Genomic DNA, 5,559 nt, shown 5'->3' on the forward strand with positions numbered 1-5,559 from the left:
CCATCAAAAGAGGACTGGACTAAAAAAATGTGGAACATATACACGATGGAATACTATGCAGCCATAAAAAAGAACAAAATCATGAATTTCGCTGCAACCTGGATGGAACTAGAGTCTATAATACGGAGTGACCTCTCACAGAAACAAAGATCAGAATATCACATGTTCTCACTCATATAATGGACCTTGAACATCCAATGTAATACTATAAGAAAATGACTGATGGTACTGGGAAACTATGGGGGGGAAGGGGGATGGGATTAACAGTCGTAAATACCTGTCTGGGGCTGGGAAAACACCTCTTATCAACAGGGTGTCTGAATGATACGCAATTGTACACCTAACCCTTAACTGTACCCCACAAAACCATAATAAAAAATACTGATTAATTATTTTAAAAAAACAGTCAATGTTTTCCTAGAATTCATCATAAAACATAGTGTGGTAATTATTTTCCCACATTCAGTATGATACCACTGGGTGCTAAATATTCATTCTTGGAATAAATCTGAATCTGAAACTATTCATCTTATTTTTTTCAAATAGCTGATATATTGCATAAACAGAAAGTTTGTATAGTTTTTTAAAAAAATAAACAATACACCATGTGAACTTTGACTTATTATGCAATTTATCCTTTTCTATCTCACTCTGCTATACATAATTCAGAACCAAATAGGATTTTCCAGATCTTTTTGGCTTCAAGGCTATGATCATTTTTAAATGTTTCAAATGCATGCTATTTATCATTAATATTATAGTGGCATCACTGCTATTTTGAACTCTAATATCTGGGAGTTCATAACTTGGCATATAAAACTTGCTAGACAATGATGATGAAATTTAGCTTCTATAACCTAGTTTTGTGGCTATTTTTAAAGAGAAAAATGCAACCTAGTAATTTCCAAGTCCAAGGACATTTGAAATATTCTTAAACAGTTTCATATACATGCAAAGTTACAGAATTATAAAAGGTATTAATCTAATTTATTTTCCTCAAATTTTGTTCTATTTACAGAAAAATCAAAACAAGCACTTTTTTTTTTTTTGAGTTGGAGTCTCACTCTGTCGCCCAGACTGGAGTGCAGTGGCCGCTCCTGCCACCGTAGCCTCGACCTGCTGGACTCCGGCGATCCATCCACCTCAGCCTTCCAAGTAGCCGGAATTACAGGCATGCACTACCATGCGTGGCTGATTTTTTGATTTACTGTAGAGATGAGGTTTTGCTGCCCAGGCGGGTCTCGAACCCGCAGGCTCAGGCAATCCGCTCACCTCAGCCTCCCAAAGGCACGGGATTACAGGCTGAGCCACCGAGCCCAGCTAACAAGCACTTTTGAAAACTTAAAACTTCTCATATTTATTAGAATAACAGATTTCTATCTGTAGGAAACTATACATATTTTCACTAAAATTACATGATTAATAACAATCTCTTCTTTTAGAAATTAAGTAATCACATATGACCTGAACTATTACCCAAGATCTATTAGGCAAATGGTCTATGCTAACAAAATCAGGTGTAAGTTTACTTCACTAGACACATTTTGAAACAAGATGAACTCCATTTAACAAATCCACTCTTGGTGCATCTTTTACTTTGTGGATGAGATTTTAGAAATTGTTTCTCATTCATTTGATTGGAAGTTTTTGAATGTCTACTATGTGCCAGGTGTTGTGGCAGGCTAGGAATGCACAAATGTAAAGACTTCTACTCTCAAATACAAATATACCTCAATACTTCATCTTGTGCTTTTATTGTACTTCACATACTCTCTGTGTGTGTGTGTGTGTGTGTGTGTGTGTGTGTGTTTGTGTGTGTGTGTGTGTGTGTATGTGTAACAGAGTGAAGGTTTTTGGCAACCCTGCATTAAGTAAGTCTATCAGTGCCATTTTTCCAACAGTATGTGCTCACTTCAGGTACCTATGTCACATGTTAGCAATTCTTGCAATATTTCAAACTCCTTCATAATTATCCTATCTGTTTTGGTGATGTGTGATCAGTGATCTTTGATGTCACTATTATACTTGTTTTAAGGTACAAGAATCATGCCCATACAAGATAGCAAAATTCATTGATAAATGTGGATGTACTGACTGCTCCACTGACTGGCCAGTTCCCTTTTTCTCTCCCTCTCTTCAGGCCTCCCTATTCCCTCAGATACAACAATATTGATATTAGGTCAATTAATAACCCCATAATGTACTCTAAGTGTTCAAGTGAAAGTAAGAGTTACCTGACCCTCACTCTAAATCAAGAGCTAAAAAAAATGAAGTTTACCAAAGCAGGCATGTCAAAATCAAAGACAGGCTGAAAGCTAGGCCGCATGCACCAAATAGCCAAGTTGTATTTGAAAAGGGAAAGCTCTTGAAGGGAATCAAAAGTTATTTTTCATTAAACTCACAAATAATAAGAAATCACAACAAGCTTACTTGCTGATAAAGTTTTAGTGATCTGGGTTAAAAAAAAATCAAACCAGTCATAGTGTTTGCTTAAGCCAAAGCCTAATCCAGAGCAAGGCCCTAAGTATTCAATGCTATGAAGGCTGAGAGAGGTGAGGAATCCGCAGAAGAAAAGCTGGAAACTAGCAGAGGTAGCTGGCTCATGAAGTTTAAGGGAAAAAAAACCCATCTCCACAACATAAAAGTACAAGGTAAAGCAGCAAGTGCTGATGTAGAAGCTGCAGTAAATTATACCGAAGAGCTAGCTAAGATCATCGATGAAGGTGGCTACACTAACAATGGATTTTTAATATAGATGAAACAGCCTTCTACTGGAAGAAGATGCCACCTTGGACTTTCATAGCTGGAGAGGAGAAGTCAATATGTGGCTTCAAAACTTCAAAGGACACCTGACTGTCTTCTTTGAGCTTTAGTAGCTGGTAACTTTAAGTTGAAGCCAGTGCTCATTTACAGTTCTGAAAATCCTAGGGCCCCAAAACAGAATTATACTAAATCTACTCTGCCTGTGCTCTATAAAAGAAACAAAGCCTGGATAACAACACACCTGTTTACAACATGGCTTATCAAATATTTTAAGCCCACTTTGAATACTTACTGCTCATAAAATTTAAAAAAAAGATTCCTTTCAAAACTGCTTACTAACAATGCAACTGGTCACCCCAGAACCCTGATGTACAAGGAGATTAACATTGTTATCATTATCACACCTGCTAACACAACATCCATTCTGTAGCCATAGATCAAAGAGAAACTTAGGTTTTCAAGTCTTATTATTTAAGAAACACATTTTTAAAGGCAATCCTTGCCATAGATCTGGGCACAGATCTTATGGATCTGGGAAAAGTTCATTAAAAACTTTCTGGAAACAGTTTACCCATTCTAGATGTCATTCAAAACATTGTAATTCCTAGGAGAAGGTCAAAATATCAGCATTAACAGAAGTTGGGAAGAAGTTGACCCAACTCTCCTGGATGACTTTGAAGGGCTCAAGAGTTCCATGGAAGAAGTAACTACAGATGTGTTGGAAATAGCAAAAGAACTAGAATTAGAAGTGGAACCTGGAGAGAGAACTAAATTCCTGCCATTTCATGAGCAAATTTGAATGACTGAGGATTAGCTTCTTCTTATGGATGAGCAAACAAAGTGGTTTGTTGAGATGGAATTGAGTCCAAGTGAAAAAGCTGTGGACATTGTTTCGAAGACAACAAAGAATTTAGACTATTCCATAAACTTAGTTGAAAAAGCAGGGACAGGATTTGAGAGGATTGACTCTTCTTTTGAAAGTTTTCCTGTGGGTGAAATGTTGTCAAACAGCATCACATGCTATAGGGAAATCTTCCATGAAAGGAAGAATCAATCATTTGGACAAACTTCATTGTTATCTTATTTTAAGAAATCGCCACAGCCACCACTACCCTGATTGGCAAGATCAAGGCAAGATACTATACCAGCAAAAAGATTACAACTCACTGAAGACTCTGATGATCATTAGAATTTTTGGCAATAAAATATTTTAAAATAAAGAATGTTCTTTTTAAAAGACATAGTGCCACTGTACACTTAATAGACTTACAATAGCAGTCCCCAAACTTTTTGGCATCAGAAACCGGTTTCATAAAAGAAAAATTTTCCACTGACTAGACGGATGGTTTGACAGTGAGTCCAACCTCACTGCTAATGTTAATTTGTATTTACAGTTGTGACCCAGCCTAATATCACTGCCTTGCTCGGGCTGGGGACTCTTGGACTACAGCATAGTATAAGCATAACTTTTATGTGCACTGGGAAATCAATAATTATGTGACTCTCTTTGTTGCAATATTCCCTTTGTTGTAATAGTCTGGATCCAAACCTACATTATCCCCAAGGTATATCTGTAACTCTCAGTATGTTGATAATTTTCTTAAATTCATCTAATCATATTTTAAAAATTATTATTAAATGTGCACTTACTCCCAAAGATTCAATAAAGCATAACTTTCTAGCATTTGTAATGATGTTAAAGATCTCAAAATCATAGAATATAAGACATAATATAGGGACACCCTTCACTGATGTGAAGAAAAATTTTCAAAATAGGTGCCGTGTGACCTTTCCAGAATTATATATCAAAAGGTCTCAGAACCGAGACTAAAACTTAGGTCTGACTTCAATTCAATGTTCTTTCTTCAACGTCAAATTGCTTTCACACAAAGACTTATAACTGTTCATTTGCATAACACAGATGCAAAACAGCACTTTGAAAACCTGGCAGCCTTTCTGTATTCATAGCCCACAAATTTTTTATTTGCAATCCCCTCAATTTTAAATATCTGTGATTAATCATGTAATAAAGTTCTAACAAAAATTGAATGCATAAGGCAAAGTTTTAAAAATACCATATACTGGATCCACTCTCTGAATTTGGATTCAAACAGTTGTTTATAAAAATAAAAAGTATTGCCGGGCTCGGTGGCTCAGCCTGTAATCCTGCAGGATTGACTGAGCCCACGGGTTCGAGACCTGCCTGGGCAGTGAGACCTCATCTCTACAATAAATCAAAAACTCAGCCAGGTGTGGTAGCCCATGCCTGTAATTCTGGCTACTTGGAAGGCTGAGGCGGAAGGATCACTGGAGCCCAGGAGGTCAAGGCTGTGGTGGCCAGGAGCGGCCACTGCACTCCAGTCTGGGTGACAGAGTGAGACTCCAACTCAAAAAAATAAATAAATAAAATAAAAAATAAAAAGTATTAAAAATAAATGAGACAGCCAAACAGCAGGAAACAAAATGGTTGCCCTCAAATAAAAGTATTTAGGAAAAAGAAAACAGTATTATTCAATCATCTTGAAAACAGTTAAAATCCAGCATGTCAAATATTTCTTATGACACTCCACCAGAGGGCTACAAAACTCCCAATGTGCTTTCTTGTTAAGTTTTCATCTATAGATTATAAATATTATACTTTGCTTTTCTAAATGCATGATTTTTTTAAAAAATGCATCTTTTAAGAAAAGCTTCTCATATCACAATTTATCTTCAATTCACAGGGCAATGGAATGGTAAAACATTTAACATAACCCTCTTTGAAGACCAAATTTTTACTTTCTTAGAGCTTGAGCC

The sequence above is a fragment of the Carlito syrichta genome, unplaced genomic scaffold (genome assembly GCF_000164805.1).
Source record: "Carlito syrichta isolate Samal-C Ts95f unplaced genomic scaffold, Tarsius_syrichta-2.0.1 Scaffold306985, whole genome shotgun sequence".
Lineage (NCBI taxonomy): Eukaryota > Metazoa > Chordata > Mammalia > Primates > Tarsiidae > Carlito > Carlito syrichta.